At 32.9% G+C, this 25,914-nt stretch overlaps 1 protein-coding gene across 26 annotated transcripts in view; it reads left to right on the forward strand.

Moving 5' to 3' along the window:
• Positions 1–25,914, forward strand: part of PTPRD (protein tyrosine phosphatase receptor type D) — a 1,865,527-nt gene that overhangs the window by 67,067 nt on the left and 1,772,546 nt on the right. For 20 of the 26 annotated variants that reach the window (XM_072959430.1, XM_072959431.1, XM_072959461.1 and 17 more), the window contains exon 1: positions 3,287–3,359. The exons of 4 other annotated variants lie outside the window; for them this stretch is intronic. The gene's annotated coding sequence lies outside the window, so the exon portion shown is untranslated. Of the gene's footprint in view, positions 1–3,286; positions 3,360–5,241; positions 5,275–25,914 lie in introns of those variants that run through there. 2 more of the 26 variants (XM_072959434.1, XM_072959442.1) reach the window with 2 other exon arrangements.

The following is a 25,914-nucleotide window of genomic DNA, read 5'->3' on the forward strand; positions in this document are numbered from 1 at the left end:
ACATATAATGAGAGAGCTGACTTTCTGCTTATGTGTTCTATTCTATGCATTGTACCCTGGGTCCATATTTATGCAAGAAATGCATTCGGCTTTGAGCAGGAAAAGACTATGTCTGCCCTGTGTGGTCTGTACATTCTTTATGTCAGAACTGGACAGCTCCAACAAAATGTGGCCTGAAAGCACACTGGCTGAGGTTTTAAATTCCACTTGCATTGCATGTGTCAGATGCTCTTTGAGTGAACAGCTCCAAATGTTAATAGGATAGAGAAGTTTCTTAAGCTTTTTTATTATTATTATTATTATCAAATTGTTCATACACATGAAAATAATTAGTTCAATAGTTGTAGGACTTAAGAAATCTTGAAAGGACAAATGGAAAGAGAAAAAGCAGGAAATAGAAGAAACCAATTAAGTTCTTTGACCTGGAGGAGAATTTCTTTGGATGCTCCAACTTTTTTTTTATTGAAGTATAGTTAATTTACAATGCTGTGCTAGTTTCTGATGTACAGCAAAGTGATTCAGTTATATTCTTTTTTATATTATTTTCCATTATAGTTTATTATAAGATACTGAACTTAGTTCCCTGTGCTATATAGTAAGATTTTATTGTTTATCTATTTTATGTATAGTAGTTTGTATCTGTTAATCTCAAACTCCTAATTTATCCTTCCCCCTTTTTCCTTCGTGGTAACTATAAATTTGTTTTCTTTTATTGTGAGTCTATTTCACTTTTGTAAATTAATTTTTATCATATTTTAGATTCCAGGTATAAGTGGTATCATTTGGTATTTTCTTTCTCTAACTTACTTCACTTAGTGTGGTGATCTCTAGGACCATCCATGTTGCTGCAAATAACATTATTTCTTTCTTTTTTATATCTGAGTAGTATTCCATCATATATATACCACATCTTCTTTATCCATTCATCTTTCAGTGGAGATTTAGGTTGCTGTCATGTCTTGGCTATTGTAAAGAGTCTGCTATGAACATTGGGGGTGCAGGTATCTTTTGGAATTAAGAGTTTTCTCTGGATATATATCCAGGAGTAGAATTGTAGAATCATATGGTAACTTCAATTTTTACTTTTTTAAGGAATCTCCATAATGTTTTCCATTGTGGCTGCACCAGTTTACTTTCCCACCAACAGTATAGGAGGGTTTCCTTTTCTCCACACCCTTTCCTATCTGTATGTTCCATATCTGTATGACAGATGATATTACACTTTTATTTACGTGCTTTCATATCTCATTGCTTCAGTGGTTCTTCTGTACGTGTGCCCAATAGTAATAGGAGGGATTTGCTAAACAGACACATTAGCTAGACCCACTTTTGGAAAATCCTGATTGTATAGATTACAGTTTGACTCAGGAATACAGACTTTAATCTAGCACCACAACCCGCCTACTCACAAGTGATTCTCTTGCAAGAGAATTCCTGACCACTGTCTGAAAACCTGTTATATCCTCAACACTTTTATTACCAGAAAAGACTTGTATTTGATTTTTTAAGCCAAAAACCAACTGTTTGAATACTAAGACAGACACACCTGTGTGAAACTTATGTCAGCTTTCTCACTGTGTGACAATACAGGGCATGAAAGTGTAAAAGGGTATCTTGGGACAGATTATACCATACGCTTGGATTCACCTACAACATAGAGAGTTGCTAACATTATGCTAGATACCAGTTTCCAACTTGCACTGCATAGTTCCTTATGACAGAGAAGAGCTACTGTTTTACACTGAGGCTTTATATGCGATGAAGAAAGTCAAGTATATTATTTTTATTTAATGGTTACCACCCATGACATCCCTGTAAAATATCCCTGTGGCTTTAGTTACTGTTTTTTTTTTTCTTTAAACAAGGCTATAAAACTCCTTGCTGTGGTCAATTTGATCATACCATTTTATAAGCAATAAGGTGCATTTTCTGTACCTATCAGCAAGGTATATCCTTGTTACATACTTTTTCTTTTTTAAAGAAATTGGCATACAGCAAGCTCATCAGATTGCAAATAAACAACGTTGAAATAGCTCATGACAGTAAGTAGACGTAAATTTTCTAATGAATTAGCCCCAAGTCATAAAATATTTAGTTTGTTAAAGGGAGAGAATAAGTAGTTAAAATGGATTTCCTATGGTGAAATTTGAGAATCATCAAGATAAAGCAAACAGAAACAAAACAGCATTTCATTTTTTTCCTCTTTTTTTCCCCCCACTGGAGGGCCTGACTGAAATCCGGCATTCGACATTAAAGCAGCAATCTGCTGCAGAGTGGATGAATTTGTGATAAATGGTCCCTTGAGGTTTATAAAACATATTCTCCATAAAACAAGCCACAATATGTTTCTTCACATTAGTCAGTTCCTGACACAAGCTGCTGACGCTCCGGTCCATTGTTGGTACCTGCCATCCCCAAGCTGTAAACAACTCTTTGTTTATTGCAGCAAAGCTCATACATCCATTTCAAGGTTTTACGGTGATAAAAGGCTGACTGCCTACATAAACTGAAGTGGGCTGCAATGTTGTTATTTTGTTTATTGCTCTTTTACTGCGGTGGTCAAATAGTTCCTTTGAGACCAGACACCGGTTTTCCGCCATCTGCACAGTCGATGTCAGAAAACTTGTGTCAACTGAGTCACTGTGGAAAATATTTATAATGAGAAAACTAATTAACTGAAATGTTTCCTCTCAAAACTAAATAGGAAAGACAGATGATTAATAACAAATTGAAAATAATCTGCCATCTTTTTTTCTTCTTCCTAGTAGTTAGTAGCACTTGCCTTGGGGATGTTGAGGGGCATAAAAGACGTGTACACATTGGTCAGGGATCAATTACACAGAGCTTTTGTCCTGCTGTGTTAATGTTTTACATTTCCACTTGTAACTTTCATATCTAAATGCCTCTAAGAAGTTTTTACCACATATTTAAGTTTATGGGCTATAAACTCCTATCCAGAAAGCTCCTATTACAATTTGTTTTTGTCTTGAAGTATGTTCTCTGAATCAGCAAGTTCAAAAGGAAAACATAACTCGGTAAAATTTGGTCTCACAAAGTTATATTCAAGTAAAAGAAAATCTTGAAAGTTAATAATGGGTAGAGGCAATTTGTTTTCTTTCAGCAAAATCATTGCATTTTATTTTGAAATGATGAAGGGATTTCTCTAATAAAAGTTTAAGTATAGCTGGATTTGAAGTATTGGACTCTGGAGAGTGGTTCCATGGTGTGATTGTGACATCATTTTTGGAATCTGATATTAAAGTTTTAAAGATTTACCTCAACATGGAAAGACTGTTGCCTTCTTTGAATCTCTTCAGAATGCAGAGCTGACATAAGCCTTGAAGAATTTGATGATGACAGTAAGAGTTTACTTTAATAAAATATGTTGTGTTTTTCCTGAGATTTAAAACTTTCAATGGAGTTCATTTTGAATGAAGATAAAATTCGTTATGTATATTGAAGTGAGGATAAATTTATGTCATATTTATTATTAAAATAAAATGTTCACTTAGAAACATATTTAAGTATAAAAAACTTCTAATTGAATAATTTTAATTAAAAAATGTCTTCCTATTGTAAAATCATAAAGTTACATTGTACATATTCTGAAATGCTTACAAAACAGGTAAGATAAGAAACTAGGGTTTAGATGAAATTGTGTATGAAGTATGGCTTTGACAGCATAGGTAATAGTGAAAGTATTTTTAGTTAGTAATACATTCACACAAGCCTATTAATTCTAGGAAAATGCTCTTAATCCCTTGGTATTTATATAATCACATGGATGATAAGGCAGCTGGAGAGGTTACTGTGCATCATTTTCTGATCTATGTAATGTTTTTTGTAAGTATGTGATATGATCTTTATACATACCTTAATCTTTGATCCACTACTGATAAAACAAAAACAGAATACCTTACCTGTCGAAATAGGCTGCTTTCGATAAATGGAACTAAATCAACAGTAAGATACAGTGAGATAGTTGTGTATGCACCTTCTCAATGACTGTGAATTCCACCCCAAAAGAATTTTCTCATCTCCAGAGGATACAATTTAAGGATATTTTTTATGTTAGCATCTAATGAGTTGCTAAGTAAATGAATGATGTATGGATGGATGGTGGATTTCTGAAAATATACATTAGAAGCCATAAATCTGCAGGAGCAGGTAAAGAAATGAAAACCAGTGTCTGTGAGATTTATAGTTAGGAAGCACTACATTTTGTTCTGAGAGTCCTTACAAAGTAAAACAGAAAAACATTATGTATTATGTAATTCTCATTGTCCCAAAGAATAAAATGTGTTATTTAGGAGTGACTTTTTTTTTTTGTTCCAGATTATCAAAGAAATCTGTAGTCATCTTTATTGTAACGATTTTACATCAAGCAGATTTCAACAGTTCTTGCGAAAGGTATACAAATATTATCCATGTAGTCATGGTGGAGGTGGTTTTAAAATCAATTATTCAACAGATTAAATGGCATGCAATTCAATTTGTCCCATTATTAGTGATATTACCTCCGATTACTCATTAAGATGGCATCTTTCAGATTTCTCTACTGTAAAATTCCATCTTCCACTTTACAATTAATGAGTACAGCTAGTTCTACCATAACACTTATTTTGAAAATACGGATTTGTTCTAATGTGATCAATACATCAGGAAATTAATGGAGCATAGCAATGACATGTTTGTTTATGTGTGATTTCTGTCCTGGAGAAACACCAGGTAAACACAGTAATACCCAGTTGAAGCAAGCCATGTAGTAATATGCAAAACTCACATATGCACACACCTCAGACATTTGCCTACTACCTCAGTTGGCCCATGTGTGTTATGAGACAAACCCATCCATATCTGATGTTACAGCTTCCTACCCAATTTCAGATAACCTTTATTGCACCACTTTAACTCACAAGCTACAACTCATCCAACACCCATAATTAGAAGCAAATTTCAAGTCTTTCTCAAAGTAGAGTGCCATATTTATTGTTCTGTTATGTATTTCTTAATCACATAACATGCTACCATTTTTATTAGGTTCTTATTTTTTTATGTTTATAATGAAACATTTATATTTTCCCATAAACCCTATGGTTTTTATAGTACAATTTTGCATAGCATCGTGATTTTTAGGAATACATATCCCATAATAGTAGAACTTACTGTAATATGTTGCAGATGCTTTAAGGGAATGTAACTATCTTATTTTCCATCAAGATCTTACCCATGGATTTTAGCATCGATTGATGATTACTTCCTGGTTATATTAAGGTAGTTGTCTAGCTCTCTCCTTCATTTAACTAGTTAAATCTCCTGTAAGGGTAAACTTTTACTTCTTCCCCTCTTTTTAAAAAAAAATGTGTTAACTTGTGAAACAGTTTCTTAATTCAATTCATTGTAGTCCATTAATGCCATTATTTGTTTTGATAATCAAAATTTTCAAATTCTCCTAGTTTAAGTTCTTTTTTTGTTTTGACTCCTATGTCTCTTTGCCACATTCCCATGGTTTTTTTTAGCTCTTTCTTACTTTGTCTTTCAGCTAGCTATTCCAAGCTTGTTGTGTGTACTTTTCCTGAATCAGTTCTGGAATCAGAATCTTTTCTTTTTATTGGTTCTTTTTAGTTAACAATGATACTTAGAAACCAAGACTTGCTGCCTGTGCTCATTGCTAAGGGTAGCTGTAGAGCATTGTGAGGGACTCTTGTTTTGAAACACTTCCTTGTTGAAAGACAAAAATGAATGTGTAACAAAAATGCATTTTCTATGGATGAGATATAATTTTTTGCCTTTAGTTTGTCTTTGCCTCAGTTTTCTATAAATAATAATCATTTTGACATTTTTTTTCCTTTTAAAAGGATGCTAGGGTATACTCACTCCTATTTCCATCACCTAGACACCTGTAAATAATGGACTTAGAATAAAACCAACTCTGTAACCCATGGATGTGCAGAATGATATGGGTTCTAATGTCAGGCCACAAGTGATTAAGGTCACAAGAAAAAGATAATTTCACCATAGATTTTATTTTAGATGTATTATCCAAATAGGTTTCTAAATATTCTTGAGTATTACTGAAAACTGACAAAATCAACTTTTCATTGCTATTGGAATAATTGCGTTTATGCTGAGAAAATGGATATCTGAATACACTAATAAAAATAAAAAGGTAAAAGTTTTCTTCTGTTGTCATTGTCATGAAAAAAGGCATTTTAAAGCACAAACAGTTAAATTTAAACGACTGAACTAGAGTCTTTGCTAACTCTAAACAATCAAATCTTTTAGTATTATCCATGAATCTTCATTTAAAAGAAAAATATTTTCTAAGTATTTGCTTCTCCCTGTCCCCTCCCCATATACACACACAAAATCAGCCCTATTCATAAAAACATATAGGGATAGAAATATGCTTAATTACATTTAAGCAGATTACATTTGATATGTTTTAAAAATTTGACCAAGTTAAAAATATAATTATAAAAACATTATTTGATCTTCAAATATTATGGAGGAGCAAGTAATTATTATAAAGGAGTTGAAGATCGTTATTGTGAGTTCTCATTTGCCTTGAGCAGAAGTCATGATTATACATGCAAAATATATGTTAGTGGTATTTAACTCCTAAATTACAGGATAAGTTGCATGTCAACTTATTTTTATGTACATGCCAATCAGGTGACCAAGATGATGGATTCAAGCATCTATTTGTACAACATTGATTGTGAATATGTACTAGCCATTGGGCTAAGCTCTGAGAATATAAATTATATAACTTATATAATTTAATTGATATTTTGCATATATTTTAGGATATTTGTTTTTATTTATTTACTTTATCAATATGCTGGTATTCTTGTGGTGACAACAGATGTTACAAAATTTTGTAGGAAGTCTGTAATAGATACAGCCCCACATTAATAGTAGTAGCTGATAGTGTAACATTGATTATGTCAGAAGTTTATATGTTTGATCTCTGTTGATACTCTTACTTGACAACTCTAGGAGGTAGGTTGACTGATACGGAAACCGAGGCACAGAGAGTTTGAATAACTCAGGCGTGAGTGCACAGAAGGCAAATGGTGGAATTGGGAATCAGACCCAGAAAGTCTGGCTGCAGAGTGCATGTTCTTAACAACTTCTCTCTATGGCCTCATAATGAGAAAAAAGAGAAACACTATTGCCAGGGAGATTTAGAGCAGGATTCACTGCACAGATTTGAACCAGATGCCTCGGTCCATGGTGCTTTCATTCCAGTGTATATGTTTGTTGTGGGATGTGATATGAAGGAACTGAAAGTTTTGTAGGGAAGGACATTGAATCAATGGAAGTTTTGGGTCAGGATGAGTTTTAATATTTCTATTTTAAACTTGCCCCTAATTATTATGGATAACTTAAGATATAATGTATAATAAAAGCAAAGTAACTATAATCAAATGTTAATTCACTTGCTAACCACATAATTTTCTGTCTCATAATGCTGTAAATTTTGAGTATCTAAGTATTATTTTGAACCAGGCAGAATGAATCATAAGCATTGGTAATTATTGTTAAATAAAATCCTATCCCTGATACCATATATCCACATTTTACGTGAACTAAAAAGCAAATAATTCTAGTTATTGTTAATAAATTGTCAGAGTGAATCTTCTTATGTTGATTATATTTGTAGGCCCTTAAACTTGATTGGATTTTAAGGCAAATCCTTGAATTAATCTCCTGTTGTTTCATTTCACAATGATTAATATATCCAGTATGGTCTATTTTTTAAGTTAATCTAAATTTAATAATCTTGATGCTTGTTTAATTGTATGACAATGTACAAGCTATTTTTAGCTTTTCAGTGGAGTTACATCTTCTTCCAGTTTACCTAATGCATATGGAATTAGTTTATACTCCTATACTTAATTTTTGTTTGTTAATCGATGTATCATCTGTACATAATAACTCATGTGTTTTAAAAATAGAATATCTAGTTGTATTAATATCAATTGTCTCCTAGTCTGTTGTCTCTGAGCTGTTTAGGATTCTATTCTTTGGCATCTGTGTCATGAATCCCCATACCTTGTTATTGGGAGGCATGTGCAGTTTTGTAGCATATTTACCTGACTTAAGGATTGGAGGAGAAATGGCACAGCCTGGAATCAATTAAATTGTTTATTCTTTGTTCCTATCTATCCATTCCACGGGTTGGTGATAAATAACACCTTCCTCAATTGTATTTACCCTTAGTCTAATTTATTGTTCAGAAGACCATGAGAGCCAACTTAAGTAAATAAAGTTGCTTTTCAACTGTGCATTTTTATTGAGTAAGACTTTTGCTGAGGCAGACTAAAGTGAATAAGAATAATAGTGGAACAGAGGGTGTCAATAAAAAGTAAAGGGTAAAGCATCATTTCCAGACCCAAGATTCTCAAGTTTTGCTGGCTTGCAATCAAGATGAACACATAGATCACAAGACTTTTTCAGGTGCATATAACCTGCTTGCTTTAGCCGTCCCCCACTTTTTGAGATTTGCTTTGCTATTCTATCATGGAGAGTCTACAACCAGTAAAAGCCCCTTCTCCTCTACTTGACGTTTGAGGGCAGCTAGTAGAAACTAATCTAGGAATGAAGAAATTGGTTTAAGGGATTTGTTGCATGCAAACCAAAGAAATTATGTACATCCTTGTACATTGAAAGCTGTCGTTTTCTTCATAAGATGCAATAGTGACAATGGATACAATTTTCAGCACTCATAAAATATATTTTTTTGATTATTGCATCTTTATTTAAATGTATCCAATGATATATTTACCCTTTATTAATATGATATCAACAATTATCCATCTTCAAAATATGTATCCAAGCTATACTTGCAGGAATTGTACATCATTTTCTTTTTTTCGTATGTATTTCCTTTTATTTCCCAACAGAATTTTACCTGAATGAAATATAGTATCACATTCGTGAAAGTTTTGATCATTATTGACCTACAGACTAGTGTCCCTTTATTGTGCCCCAGTTCTTTGTATCTTAGAATAATGTTTTCCAAGCAGTGGGTATGTTCAAATCTGAACTGTTCAAAACAGTACCACTAGCCACATGTGTCTAGTGAGCATTTGAAATATGGACAATGGGACTGAGGAATGGAATTTTGAGTCCTATTTAATTTTAATTAGTTAAATTTTAAGTAACCCCAAGAGATTAGTGACTGTTCTACCATTTGCTAGTCAAGGCAGTGGGTGCACCCAATGCAGGCTGATTGAAAGGTGGACTTTACACTTGGTAATGTGGGAGAAAAGTGATTGTAAAAGCAAAAGCAGGAAAAGAGACCTAGGTGATGACACAATGGTAGATGAATTCACTAGTGTAGCATTTTTTCAGGAAAAAATATGCTTGGAAAATTTTTGTGGGCTTCCAAAGCAGCCTCCATCTATGTTCACGTGGGGAGAATATTTTTGCCATAAGATTTCTCGAGTGGGGCTTGTTTCCTCAAGAATCTGCAGAAAGACAATAAAGAGCCTGCCTAAAGCAAGAAGTAAATAACATCAAACTAGACCTATGTGATTAAAAAGCTATAAATCAACTGCAGACTTGCAGGTTATAACCTGAAATCCTCCATGTTGTTGTTGGGTTTATATCATATAGAAAGTAGTTTATACTGAGTGTATAATAATTTTATGGCTCAAAAAATGTGTTATTAGCAAAACTAAGGTTCCCAAACTAAGTAGGAGACAGTTATTTGATGTTTTTCACTGTGGCATCAGGTTACAGCAATAGCTATCATAGAAACATATCTGGATACTTTCAGTGTTATTATTATAGGCCTTATTCTGAAATTTGTGAAGAAAAACTATTAGTAGATATTTAGAAGTTCAGTATTTTATGTAGTTTGATAAATCTGATAGCTAGAATGCTAGGTAGTCAAATAACATTTTTTACTTATAAACTGCCTTTATGTGTTAGAATTAAAGGACTGTCAAACAAATACCTCTTCTTCCTGACAGTATCCTTTGAGAGAAAGTTGAGCTACTGCCTTGGAAATAGAAGCATTTGCCTGCAGAGAAGAAATTTAAGATATAAGTCCTAGTGTTCTAATTGCTTTTATTATATGCCCACCAAAAATACATCACACTGACTTGTTTTTTAATTGAAGTATAGTCAGTTACAATGTGTCATTTTCTGGTGTACAGCACAATGTTTCAGTCATATATATACATGCATATACTTATTTTCATATTCCTTTTCATTATAGGTTACTATGAGATGCTAAATATAGTTCACTGTGCTATACAGTAGAAACTTGTTTTTTTAATCTATTTTATATATAGTAGTTGGTATTTGCAAATCTCAAACTCCCAATTTACCCCTTCCTACGTCCTTTGCCTCCAGGAACCATAAGTTTGTTTATTGTCTGTGAATCTGTTTCTGCTTTGTAGATAAGTGCATTAGTGTCTTTATTCCTTTTTTTCCCTTTTTAGATTCCACCTATGAGTGATATCATATGGTATTTTTCTTTATCTTTCTGGCTTACTTCACTTAGAATGACAATCTCCAGGTCCATTCATGTTGCTAAAAATGGCACTATTTTATTATTTTTTATTGCTGAGTAGTATTCCACTGTAGGTATGTATGTATGTATGTATGTATATATGTGTATGTGTGTGTGTGTGTGTGTGTGTGTGTGTATACATCTTCTTTATCCTGTCATCTGTCAATGAACATTTAGGTTGTTTCCATGTCTTGGCTATTGTATATAGTGCTACCTGAACATTGGGGTGCATATATCTTTTCAAATTTGAGTTCCCTCCAGATACATGCCCAGGAGTGGGATTGGTGGATCAATATGATAAGTCTATTTTTAGTTTTTTAATGAATCTCCATAGTGGTTTCCATAATGGCTACACTAGAGTACATTTCCACCAACAGTGTAGGTGCATTACCTTTTCTCTACACCCTCTTCACCATTTATCATTTGTGGACTTTTTAATGATAGCCATTCTGACTGGTGTGGAGTGATACCTCATTGTAGTTTTGATTTGCATTTCTCTGATAAATGGGAGGAAATATTTACAAATGATGTGACTGACAAGGGTTTAATTTCCAGAATATAAAAACAGCTCATACAACTTAATAACAAAAAACATCCCACTCCAAAAATGGGCAGAAGCCTTAAACAAGCAATTCTCCAATGAAGACATACAAATGGCCAATAGGCACATAAAAAACACTAACTTTACTTATTTTACTATCATATTCTGTCTTCCCAGTTCACCTCTATATTTTAATTCATCCATAGTTATAAGATTTAAAAATAGCAACAGGAAAAGTTTTTAGTGCAAAAAAGAAAGGAAAGTAGCCAATATTATACTGTGAATTTAAGTTGATAATTGCTTGTTAGTTCTTGTCTATGAATTCTCAGTGTGAGATTGCAGGTTATTAAGACATAGAATAATGTCTCTTAATGAGAAAATAGTTGACTGCTTCAACATATGTTGAACTCACGTGCTAAAAAGACTGTGAGCCCTTAAAAATAACACATGTTCTGTTCAAAAAATTATTTCTTCAAAAAGATTTTTGACCAAATAAGATATTAACTTCGTGAAGGATGTACATTATTCATAAGATTATGTTTCCCTTAAGATTTTTTGATTTTATATATGATAGTGTTAGGAAAGTTTTATTTTCCTATTTTATTAATTTATAGATAGATATGTGTATATGTGTATGTGTGCTTCAGATGTAGTTCTCTAAATTTAAATATTACAAAACAGTAATAGCTGACTCTATCATTGTACACTGAACTGCATGTCAGACCTTATGCATTTAGGTTCACAGCATCCTAATAAAGTTAAATATTATTATTGGCATCAGTTTTTTTAGGTGGGGCTAGAGAAGCTAATGATCAGGCATTTGTGTATGTTCATAGAAATGGTAAGAGGCATAACCAGGTATCAAACCTAAGTCTTTAGTTTCCAGAATCCAGGCAGTTAATCTACAACCTCCCTGGACCTAGAAGCCAAGTTAAATGAGATTATATCTTAAACCTCAGGTGATTCTCTTACTATTACAATTAGTAATATAGTATTAGCAATTACTGTTACTGTTAGTGTAACTGATATTTCTAAGTAATATTTTCCACTTATTTCACAGAAGGAGTAGTTCCTAATCACAGAAAAAGTATAAAACTTGATAGTTACCATTAATTGAAAAAGTTCAGTTCATCACATTATTTGTATAAATAAATGAATTATTTACGTGTATATAGTTTCAGTAAACACGATTCTTACCTGTTTTGTTTATTAATATATACAAGATTACTAGATCAATATATACCATACTGTAGGTATTCAGTAAATATTTCTGAATAATTTGAATATTTTATCTTTCCAAATATGAGGACGTTTTTCGTATGTTTTTGTGTGCCAAATATATGTGTAAAAATTGTGTTATATAACTATATGAAATAAATGCAATTTTGAACCAATAGAACTCTGCTTGAAAGCAGGTGAAGTCAGAGTTTGCACTCCTAATTTTTATTCACAGAAAAATTTCAATATAGATTTAATTTTATTTATTTTTAAATATTTTAATTTATTCATTATTTATTTATTTAGTATCACATTTTAGTAGTTTTTTGGCTGGAGGGGGAGGCAATTAGGCTTATTTATTTTTAATGGAGGTACTGGGGATTGAACCCAGGCTTCGTGCATGGTAAGTGTGTGCTCTACCACTTGAACTATACCTTCCCCCCATAGATTCATTTTACAGTGGATGTCCTTACACTAATATTTATGTCTTATGAACAAGATGTCTCTCCAAGACGCTTCAAGTATTATTCCAAATCCACCACTGATTGCACTGCCTCCAAACAAATGTAAATTTGGTAGATGTGGGTGTGCTTTGTTCTCCCAAGTTCATAGTTGCTTCAGAACATGCTATGGACTGATTTTTGTCCCACTGTGAAGCGCTAAACCCGTTGTGACTATATTTGCAGATAGGACCTACAAGATGTAATAAGTTTAAATTAGATCATGAGGGCAAGGTCCTAATTTGATGCGATCAGTGGCTTTATAAGAAAAGAAAGAGATTTTTCTCTTTCTTTACCTGCACCAAGGAAAGACCATGTGAAGACAAAGTGAGAAGGTGGCTGTCTGCAAGTCAGAAAGAGAAGCCTTATAAGAAACCAGTCATGCAGGCACTCTGATCTTGGACTTCTAGCCTCCAGAACTGTGAATTTCTATTATTTAAGCTACCTAGCATGTTGTATTTTGCAGCAGCCTAAGCACAGTGAGAGGACATTTTACATTTTATTAGTTAAATAGCAGAATTTATTTTAGTGTAGTTATCCTCACCTGAAGTCAAAATTAGCAGCAGGATGTTTTGACTTTTTTATTTTTAATGATGGATACGTTACTTTTGTTTTTACACTTATTCTTAAGGAAATCAATGGCTACATACAGTTTTACTTGTAAACAAATATTTTGAAGTCACTTTCTTAATTTATTTGTACAGATAAGTATAGTTGAAAAATATTGGGGAGTTTATGAATTAATTTTTTCTTACTGCTCTCTCCACTTGTTTATATTAAAGGGATAAAATCTGGCTTGTTTGCTGAAGAATGAATACCTCCATTATGACTGCAGAGCACAACTGAGAAAAGAAAGACTGCAGTGGGAACAGTGGGAGAGTTGCAGAGCTAGGAGAAGTGTTGCTTGGGACAGACGATTGGTCATTGATACCTAATGTATTAAGGCAAGCTGGAAATGTGCATGCCTTCAGGAGAATCTAGGCTGACAACACAAGTGTTGATGAAATTAGCTTCTTTATGTAGAAACATGCAGTGGTAAATCATAGCAATTGCTACGTGATTCCTTAGAGAACACTGTCAATCCAGGTACACTGTCTCTTGGACAAAAATGCCATGAGATGTGCTTTTGAAATATTACTGTATATTTCTTAAATGTTATAATTTTTAAGACCTACCACTCTGATTTTATTTTTAAACCACAGAGAGATTTTGATGAAGCATGTTCATTAGGCTGCATTAATTATACATGCAACAACCATGAAACAGGTGTTTGGCTGTAAGAGGGGTATTTAATCAAAAAAATTGATCCTAAACTAGTATTTCATATTCTATCCTTATTTATGAGCTCCTTTACAGAACATTAATAACAATTATGTTTAAACACCAATCTCCTCTTTGGGAAATACTCCTTTTAGATAAAGGCTGTATTTACACAATAAAACAATATTTTTATTGACATATTTTTAGAAGATTTTTTTGATGTTCCTCAATTTTGTTCAGTTTCACTGTGCTTAAAAGAATTCAAACAGGCTCTTAGACTGAAAAATCTGAAAATTATCTGAAATTCACTCAAACATATACCATGGTATAGATAATAAATTTGAACTGAAATATTATATGATTGTTCAGGTTAAATCCTCACTTCTCCACTGGTCACAGTGCCTTTACAGTTAAAAGATTATCTCACCAAATCAATCTGTTATGTAGAATTTGTAGTCAACTTTCCTGCTATTACTTTTAAGTGGCAGAAATTTCAAATGTTCGGGCATAGGGAGGTAATCAAGTATTATTATTTCTCCAGGAAAAAAAAAAAACATTTTTGCAAATTACACCAGGTGTTGAGAAGTCATTTTGAACAAAGGCAAACAGATTTTCTCAGCCTTTAATGTAAAAGGCTCTCTCATAAGCTTTATGTAAATTTTAAATTATCATATGTAAGTTCAACTGAGGAGGATTCTTGTGAGCCACACAGCTAAATGGCTTTGTATTTGGAGCCACACGTTTTCCTGTCCACAGATTTGCAGACATCGACTCTGGCACTGGGTTACAAAGAATAATTGCTTCAGGGACCCCTTAGTGTTTGAGTTCCAAAATGACACTCTTCCTCTAATGTCCCCAGCTCATGGAGAAGCAACAGGAGGAGGTAGTAAGTCCCGAAGAGCAGGGTTTAACTGGTTGAAGCCATGTACCAGCTGTAACTTTTCTTTATACCTAATCTTTCAGTATTCCTGAAATATTATGTCTGAGTACGTGCACACTTGTGTGCGTGTGCACGCGCACACTCACACACACACACACCCATTTTCTACCAGTACTTACATGTTTATGGATCAAAAAGACAATATATGCTAAGACCCATGCACTAAGCTCTAAGAGGCTATTTACAATGGAACTAGCTTTATTTTTATCCTTTAAAATTTTTACCAAGCACTTTATTTGTCGTATAATAGTTAAGTGCTACGTGCTTGAAACTCTTGGTTTTATTTTATTAGGTTATTTTGTAACATGTTTTGAGTCATTGGAATTTTGTAATCTTAGTAATAAATGTCTAGAGCATGCTACCTCCCCCAAAAGAGAATTCACAGGTCATTCGATTTTGTGGGGTTGCTTTTCCTGTAGGGGAAATGAGAGAGGAGTTCTATATAACTTTTCTTGCTGAATAGAATGACCCAGATTTGTTGTATACTGTCAAAACTGCTAGAGGATATTTTTACATTGCCATTTTGTCCTCAAGAGTTATCTAACTGATTTCGCCGTATGAAATCCCTTTCAAGTTTCTTGTCTGACATTGTGGATATGCTATCGGATTTGTAGTATCAGAAAGCTGGAAGGCAAGAAAATAGGAGCTGAAAATAGGAAGTATGAGTTCATAGTTTCTGATCATTATAAAAAATCTGAGAAAAGGAAAACTAGGAATATATCTTTTTACCCTACTCATTAATTATCTTGTAGAAGCTATAAGGATTTATTTTAATTATTATGAAATAAATTTTTAAAAATTCTTAAATTACTGTGATAGTCCCCAGTTTGAAATTAGACAAAATAATGTGAATGATGTAAACATAAATTTTAACCTTGACCACACTATACATAATTGCCTTCTAATTTCGTACTCTAATTTGATGAAATGAAACATCTTTATTTCACACTCAGTTTCCAATGGACTAATTGTCATACATGTGCTTAATTTGTCCCTACTTGTACCCAATTAAGAGATATGATAAGTGAATTCACCAGTCTCTGCAAGTGAGATGTACAAGAACATATGTCAGGCTCTTAGCTTCCCCAGTAAAACATTATTCATGATTTATATACCTGACAGGTAATTAAAAGAAATTAATTTTTAAAACATAAAATTCTTATCCTTAAATTTCTCACTATTAGTATCAAATGTAAATTATTTTTCAGACAAGCAGTACATAGTACTTTTGTAGTGCTATTGTGTTCTGTTTACTGAAGTAGAACAATGTGTTTCAGTTTGAGGTCACTAAGTCCTATTGCCTGTCTGAAATTTCTCTCACCTTGTGTATTTTACTGGTAGAAAACTCACATTCTAATTTATGTCTAAAACCCTGTACCTTAGAATACATTGATCTCTTTTAGCATATAGAAGAATAAAACTGTTCTCTCTCATTGACCTATATACCATGTCTAAACACTAATTTTAAATCCAAAATATTAACACTTAGAAGTGGAGAATTACATGAGGGAATAGATTAATGGCATTAACTTTTAGTTTGGACAACAAACATCCTCACTTCTGTCTCTCTACACTGTACCCTCATCAACAACTTTAATATCATCATATGTGAAAGAGAGGTATTATATAAATGAATAAGTAGATAACGATAACTATTGATGTTGATTTTATATACATATATGGTATATAATTATATATACATATTATTACATTGCACAAAATGTTTTATTTTATTGATTTGAAAATTAGAATAAAAATAAGAATCATAACACCTACATTGTACTTTTTTCTGGTTTTCTAGCTAGCAGAAGTCAGTATCACCAAATGTTTTATCTTTTTATAATAGAAGACCAAGAGGTGTTTTGTTTGTGGACCCCAGGGGCTTTATCATTAGATACTCAGTAACTTTCATATTTAGCATTTTTCAACAGATGTGGGGCAAAAATAAGTCGCGTTTTTCTTCTCTCAAAAGTTCATGGGATTGGTATCTGAGAAAAATACATTAACAGCAAGCATCCATGGAGATTCTACTTTCTGTTATAAATTTGGTGCTCATTTAAAAGTGATATAAGCCAATGGCTCTGAACTTGACAGACCTATAAATCAGAGATAGAGTTTGAGAAAGTATGAGCTAAAATAAACCTTTAAGTAAGAAAACTCTGTTTCCTCTTGATTTTGTAATTTTCAAGTGATTGTACTACATTAACTTCTGTGTACTAATACCCTAGTCTCTTATCTTCAGAAGATAGTATGATAAATCATCAAAAATTTATTGTGAATTCATTTAATCTTTCCTTTTATTCCTAGTTTCCAGAGGAAGTTGAATTTTTTATAAAAGTATAATTGATTTACAATTTTGTCTTAGTTTCAGGTGTACAGCAAAATGATACATATTGTTTTTCATGTTCTTTTCTATTATAGTCATGGTTCAGTCTTGGGAGATTGTACATTTCTAAGAATTTGTCCATCTCTTCTAGGTTAACCATGTTATTGTCATATAGTTGTTTGTAGTAATCTCTTATGATCCATTGCATTTCTGTGGTGTCGGTTATAACTTCTTTTTCATTTCTGGTTTTATTGATTTGGACTCTCTTTTTTTCCTTGAGTATGGCTAAAGGTTTATCAATTTTATTTGTCTTTTCAAAGAACAAGCTCTCATTTTCATTAATCTTTTCTATTATTTTTACATGTTGATTTTGTTTATTTCTGTTCTGATCGTTCTGATATCTTTCCTTCTGCTAACTTTGGGTTTTGTTTGTTCTTCTCTTTCTAGTTTGTGTGTGTGTGTGTGTGTGTGTATCATAGATTTTTTTGTTGTTACACTGAGATTTATATATAACAATATTTATATACCTATGATTGTTTTAAGTTGCTGATCTCTTAATTTCAAATGCGTATTAACAGCAATCCACAGTTGCATGTAGAAAAATTAACCTTAGATGAATGACTTCCATTTAATTTCTACTTAAAAAAATGAATGCAGAAGTACTTTTCATTTATACTAGATACTCAAGCCTCTGTTTTATCTTTGATGAGAATGTAGGGCAATTTGATAAGAGGGAAAGAGGAAATGGGAAGAAAAAGTTGGTGGGGCAGGGACTAGAGGACTTAGATGAAGCTTAAAAAAGCTATTGGGAGAAAATGCAAGACAGCTGAGAAAGATCATACAAAAGGATTGGTAAACGTATTAAGGAACAACTTAAGGTCGAAAACCAGGGTTTAGAATCCTGAAGTATGAGCATAGAAGGTAAATCTTTGTTTTGCCCAGGGTTGCAATTTCCACATGGTAGAAAGAAAGAAAGATAAATAATTTGAAGATACTAACAGGAGAGCTGAAATAATCTAGAATAGATAGAATATAAAGTGAATAGATGAGGGAACTAACAGAATTATCTATCTCCACAATAAGTAGGGGTATAAACAAAACAATTAGATGTAAATATGATATCAAAAGTAGTACTCATGAAGGGAGGAGAGTACAAATGCAGCATTGTTAAAATGCAGTGCTTTTTCATATTTAAATTTTCAAGTGAAAAAACACTTAGTTAACTAAGCTATTGAAAAAATATCTTTTGAAAATTTTCTAAGTTTCAAGAACCATGGAAGATACAGAAAAAAATGGGCCATCTGTGAACTTTGTTAACTACTTTGAAAATTTATTTTAGTATATATTTATTTTAGTATATATTACTAGCCTGGAGAACTTTGCGATTCCAGAAAGTAAAGATGTGGAAAAATACAGGTATATATGATGCATGCATATCCAAAGGATACAGGGGACAACATGAAAGAGCATCAGATGGCTAAAGTGGGAACAACTTCAGCCATAAAATAAATAACCACATCATTGTATTATAATCAAAAGAGTAAGATATCTATATCCACATAATATGAATAAATACCTGAATAAACAATTAAATGTGAAAGAATAATGACTTTTTCTTATGGAAGAACTCTAATTAGTAACTGTAGAATGAATGAGGAAAATAGGATATCACCATTATGGCACCATATTAAAAATTGTTGCAGGAAAAGTTCTCTCGTGGATCCTAAAATAAGTGAGTGAAACTTACATGGGAACAGTTGATTTACGTAGTCTTACACTCTCTCCCCCTACATTTACATGTTTATGAAGGGAAAAAAAAAGTGTTAAGTTTACAGTAGAGAATCCTAGCAGATAACACCATAGGCATGGTATCAAAATTAATTTTACCAGAAACACATATTAACATCATATACCCCCAGAGTAATAAGCTGAGAAGGAGATGTTGTCTCTGTGGAATCTTTCCCAATAATGCATAATTTCAATCTAATCATGAGGAAATATGACATGTATTCAAATTAGCATACATTCTAACTATGTATTAACCAGTACTCTTTAACAGAGTCACAGTCATGAAAGATAAGGAAAGATTCAGAAAATGTCACAGATTGGAGGCAACTCTGGAGACATGACAACGCAATACAGTGTAGTAGCCTGGACTGGATCCTAGAGCAATACAAAAAACAAAACAAAACAAGCAAAAAACCCGTAATACATTAGTGGAAAATTGGAGAAATCCAAGTTAAGTTCTCTACTTTGCCACATGATATTATGCTAAGGTTATTTTCTTAGTTTTAAGAAATGTGCTGTGGTTATATAAGATTGTACATGGGAAAGCTGGATGAAGGATATGAGTGTTCTGTGAACTATTTTTGCAACTCTTTGTGAAGCTAAAATTATTTCAAAATTAAAAAAAATCACCAAAGCTTTAATAGTACCTGACCCCTGCCCTTGCCCTTCCACTCTCCTGGATTCATAGAGAACCAACACATTCTTCTATGAAATGTTAATGAACAAATGTTGCTACTAGCAGTCAATTCCTTTTGTACTGTAAATTTGTTTTTTAATGGTACCTTGATTTGACATCACTTATTTATACTGTCTGAGGAGTAATGTGAGTAAAATTATGCTTATAAGACCTCAAGGCTATGGACACTGAGTTATTGACGCTCTCATTTTTTTTTTTTACATTCCTAATTCTTGTTGGTATTTTTCTGCTTATCCATCGATCTCTCTAATTATAGGATTAGCTAACTTTTAAAGGGTATTATAAAATATAATTTCATTATGACTCTTATAATTTTATACTGGTTTAACACATTCTCTTTCTCAGTATAGCAATGACCCATGATGTGTAGATCGATTAAACCAATATGTGTTTGATTACATGGAACTATAACTGTGTAGAATCTACAACTGTAATTTGCTCAACTTTCTGCTTCTCTGTTAGAGAAAGATGCAGCTTTAGAGTATGCTTTCTTTGAGTCATGACCTGCCTGGTGAGAGCTACAAAAAGTGTAAATTTTATAGGAACCCAGTGCTTCCTAACACACTTTATTCTGGCTTTCTGAAGGTATCTCTTTCAGTTGCTTCTTGATTACCCACTGGTGACAGGTGGGAGCTTCACAGATGTTTGATTCAGCAGCTGATTTGTCTATCCTTTGAGCACACAATTGGCAGCTTGGCATTCAGCATTCTTCGATGATCAGTGGAGCTCTAACAGGATCTCTTGTTTTATGCAGCTTTTTCGTGAAGACTTCAATATGTGTGCCAGCTGAAAAAAATATCATATATAATGAGCCCTAAACTTTAAATCTAGTGAAGTCTAATTGCCTTTCTTTGGAATGCTGTTGCTGCTGACTATAATTGCACTTCTGCAGTACCTTACACAACTGAAGGAATTGGAGTTAGACTACCTTAATCACATTGAGAAGCCAGAGTGGAGGGCATTTGTATTCTTCTAACAGACATATTACTTGCTACTCAAACTTGAATGCCTGTTTCGTGTAAAGTTTTGCCTTTTCTTCTTTGGCAGGCCCACAATTTCTGAAAGTATCCTAGCATCTCTAGCTGTGATGATTCTTACATTAAGACTGACATGGTGTCTGAACAGTGCAGAATTACGTGATGTATATTTAGAGCCAAAATTGTAGCACAAACACCAGTGTTAGGATTCAGCTTTGTAGGTACTCAGCAACCCCCATCTCTCACCCCTTTTAACACTAAAAGCAGAGCTCATGTCCAGCTTCTGAAACAACAGCTAAAGTGTAGTTTCTTTTGGGGTGGAGAAACAACGTGACAGAGGCAGTAGAATGAAATAATTAAAAAAAAAACATGAATTAAAAATAAGAACACAGATTTTAGCTTACACTTCCCCAGTACTTAGCTTTATGTCTGTGGGGAAGTCATTTTTAAGTTCTCAGTCTGTTTCCTTCTTTGAAAAATGCTAATAAAAGGAACTGTCCTCTGGACCTCATAAGGTTGTATTATTAATGAATTTGGAAGAGTTGCTGTGTAAAATGGAAAATCCAAACACGCTTAAGTTGACATTGCTGTTGTTTTGCTCTGAATTGACATAGTTCTGGCTTCTACCTCTTAAGTTCTCATCTTTGGCAGTTTTCACCAAGAGGTCATGAATGTCCAGAGTTTCTGAGGCAGTAATACCAGGCAGCAGTCAAATTAAACTGCTCTTATTTATTACTGAAATTAAACTATGCAGAAGCATACTGAGCAGAAGAAACCTAAGTTTTCCCTCAGATAGAGGTGGATTTTTTTCTAAATTTTTTAAACTTTTAAATAAAAAAAAGGTTATAGAGTCAATTTTAATATTGACCTAATAGTGGCTTGCAGTGACATTCGCTTTCAAACTACTCACTTGTAGAAAGAAGAGATTTCAACATATTATATCATCCTTATTTTAGCAGTAATCTCTGTTGGCTCTGGACTTAAAAATCATCATTTCAGTGAGACTTTCTCTGTACATCTTTTCCAAAATTATAGTTCTTTTCCTTACCCCACACACTTACTTTTTCCTTCTTGGCATTGTTTTCTTCCCAAGCATCTAAAATTATCTCACTTATTATATGTTATATTCATTTGTCTTATAATTTAATGTCTGTCTGACCAACCAAAGTGTAAATGCCAGGAGGTTAGATAGTTTTGTCTATCTTTTTACTGGTATACCTTCAGCACCTATGGCAGTGCCTGGTGTAGTAAGTAGCCTCTCAAAAATACTTGTTAAGTAAATGATAAAATGCAAAGAAAAAAAAAAGATTAAATATATTTTTTCCGTCTCGATTTTCCTCCCTCACTAAACATTTCAAATCTCATTAGTTGCTGTTAGGAACCTTAATGTTAAAAATACCCAAATTTGAATTGATCCTTTTGGTCTCATTTAGCATTTTTGGCGAAGTGTTAATAGATTTATTATCTGAAAGTACAGTCACTTTGAATGTTGCATTAATTTACAAACAAACTTATATGTCCATTTTTGTTGCACATGGCTGAGTTGGTAATCCTGGTATGTATGATACAGTGACCCAGATTTATCTACTGAATTGATTAAACTCTTCAAACCTTCCTAGAAAGAAAGACTTCCTTGTGCTACTCCTGTGTCCCAGTGAACTCCACACTCTTCAGTCTCCAAATAAGCCATTCTTTTAATTTTCTTCATGATTATACATTGGTCAGTTGGTGGTACCCATTAAAAATGTTCAAAAAGAAAGTTAATATTTTGAAAGAAAACCAAGATTGTTAATGATTAAAGTTTTCAAAGCAAAACAAATAGACACAACAAACAGAACGTAATCTGAAATGATTTCAGAAATGAGTTTTTTTGAATATAAGAGTATTTCAATGCTAATTAAAAATACCTACATATATTATAATATTCTTTTTGAATTGTGTGTGCAGGGGTGTGTGCATGAATACTATTTCTTTTGGGGAGGCTTACCATAATGGAATAACTGAATTTGAGAGATAATCTCTTTCTTCTAGATTTTTCCAATGATTTCTTGCAAAAAACATTTGAAGTGGCAGGGAATGTCAAGTAGTGGCGTGAAAATTGTGCCTTCTGGTGTTAAGTTTTGCTTCCTTCTTGGGTGCTAAAGATCAGATAATATAAAACCTTAAATTTGCAAAGAGCTAAATTAATTATAATAAATACTAATGTAGTGCATGGATTTTGTATAGGTTTCCCCTTGTAATTTGTGTATACTGCTTAAATCTGCATTTATCAAATTTGCATTCCTTCTCTTTATCATTTTCTGTCATACTTTGATTATTGGTATAGTTATAGTTTCTTAATATAATCTTGTTTAATTTTCATGCTGCTGGATTTTTTTTTCCCTCTCTCATGTTTTAAAGAAGTTTTGATTACTTTGACAATATTTATTTAAGAAAACTGTCCTTGCTAATTTGAACTTCAATGTGAATGGTGATTTTTTCCCCCTAGGTTGTGATTAATTTCATAGCAGAAGACTGATTATTCATTAAAATCAAGCTCCAAATCCATTCTTATTGGTTATTCTATACCAGTAGTCCTCAACTCTGCGCGTTAGAATCTACTAAGGAGCTTTAGAAGCATAGTGATGTCAAAAGTCTATACTGGACTAATTCAATCAGGATGAGGTGGGGCCCTAAACAAGAGTTCGTTTTTTTTGGTTTGTTTTTCAGTTCTTGGGTGATTCTAACGTGCTTCCAGGATTGATAAGTAGTAATCATCATCCATGATGAATTTCTCAACAGAGTAGTTAAAGGGTATCTTTTTTTGTAATTTCAGTTAGAAAGAATACTTAAACTCCTGGTTTGTTTATATATCCTGATAAATGCTGTTTCCTAGTCAGTATTAAGGAAACATCCATATCTCATCTAATCTCATTATTCTCAAACATAACTTCCCTTTTCTTTTAACTTCTCCACATAGTTTTTTTTCTTATGTGCTTTCATGTAATCAAATTGTCAGTATCATTAACAAGTGATGTGAACTTTAAGCCAAGTTAACTCTCCTAGGTATGACAGATTAGCTAGTTCAGATCTTCTTTATATGAGAACTCAGATTGTCCATGAATCCTATGGAATTGTGAATTTGTATTCATTTTTCCCCTGAGGAAAGGAATTATACATTTTATTAGGTTCTGAATGAAGTATGTGACCTTCAAAGGAATGAACTGTCTCAGGGATATGTGGTTTTGGATGCATTTCATTCTAGAACGTTAATTTTCTGACTCACAAAAGGCTTGCAAAGATAAAATGAGATAAATGTGTACAAAAGGAAGTATGGAGTATAAAAATATATCATGAAAACTATGTTTTCATGAGAGACATCAATTATTAAAAATGTATGTATTTGGTGACTTAAAAAAATCTATTCTTGGGGAAAAATGGTGGTTGTCTTGAAAAGAGCAGATTTGCTTAGGCGACACAGGGAAAAGATGGGTGTCCCAAGCAATATGCCAAAACTAATGATGAGACCGTTTGTCCCCAGGAAGCTCTACCACCACAAATAGGTGGCAGAATTTTAAAAGTTAATGATTTATTTTAAAAGATATATCTGCAGTCTGTTAGATGGCTTTGAAAAAATGTCTATTCTTCTCCATGTGAGAGAAAATATTACAAAAAATTTCCTCAGTAATGAAAAATAAAGGCAAAGGCAAGAGAGAAGTGACGTAAAACATGGGGGCCTTAAGTAAAAAGATGAGTAGTCTTCAAGCATGTTTGAAAGTCACACCTCAGGTTGAACTTACCACTGAGTGCATATTGCTCCTTTAATCACAATAGCTGATGCCTGAACTTAGAACCAAGTTCATTTATTTAGCAATTATAGAGCAGCTGTAGAGGATTTGATCAACTGGAGGCATTTTCCAAGTGGATTTCAAACATTTTTATTATTCATTCTTGATAACAGCCCCATAAAATTAATAATGTAGACATTTTTTCAGAAAAAAATATTGTGTCTCTAACTTGGCCACTATGTTTGATAGTGACTTAGATATTTTAAGGATTATATACAGACTCAAAGAAAGATAGGTATCAGCTGAGTTTATCATCTTTGTCCCTAGTGATCAAAAGTTAGTGGGTTTAATCATAAATTTTTCATTGTAAAACCTCAAGCTTCATTTGTAAAATGAAGGGTAAAAGTATAATGGCTGGGTAGACTGTTCATTTTCATTAACCTACCTTGAGTCTGTCTAATTTTTGTTTGGTAATGGTTTATAATATTAACTGAAATATATAGTCAGCTGGCCAGCCTTTTATTGGGGGAATGGAGACCAGAGAAGATTCTGGTTTTTGTTTTGTTTTTATATTTGTTACTGTGAACATTTTAATTGCTGTTTCTAAGATAATACTAATTTTTCTTCCCACATTTTTCCTTGTATCTCAAGCTATACAAAATATATAATAGTCAAATAATTTGAAATCTTGGTTCATTCAAAATAACCTATGCTTTAAAAGTACTATTTCTTTTTATGTTATGGATTTGAGGAAATATTTGAAATAGAATGGTTATGGGACCTGCTTTGACCCAGGTGTAGGGAAGACTTTCCTTAATGACAAGTAATGGGGTTATTGTTAGGATATATGAGGCTAATGGCTGATTTTTTTTTTTGGTGTGCAGAGGCAATTACTGTGTTTTATATTGTTTATTATCAATTATATTTATATTTTTTAAATAAACTTTTCTCTTAATGGTTGCACTTTATTTTGGTCACCTGCTAGGACATTAGAGGAAATAGTAACTTTATTATAATATGTTGAGCCTCCTTTCTATTAAAAACTAAAGATTAAATCTGAGGTGGCATGTTAGGTACCCAAGAAAATCATGTCTTGCTACTCATTACAGGCAATATTCCTAAAGGGAGTTAAAACAAATCCATGAAACAGCTGAAAGTTAATTGTAATATTGCTCTGCTGCTCATTTGGTTCAAATGGATTATAAATTATGCATGAAGCAAGCAACGTACTAGCAATATTTCTGTTAACTGAGGTCATGACCCTTCTTTTAGCTAATCTTTTAATGTGAAGCTAGAAATAAAAAGTCCTGTTATTAAATAACAGACTACGTAAGCAATCCAGTTCATGGTACATAATGATGCCCACACT

This window comes from Vicugna pacos, chromosome 4 (genome assembly GCF_048564905.1).
Source record: "Vicugna pacos chromosome 4, VicPac4, whole genome shotgun sequence".
NCBI lineage: Eukaryota > Metazoa > Chordata > Mammalia > Artiodactyla > Camelidae > Vicugna > Vicugna pacos.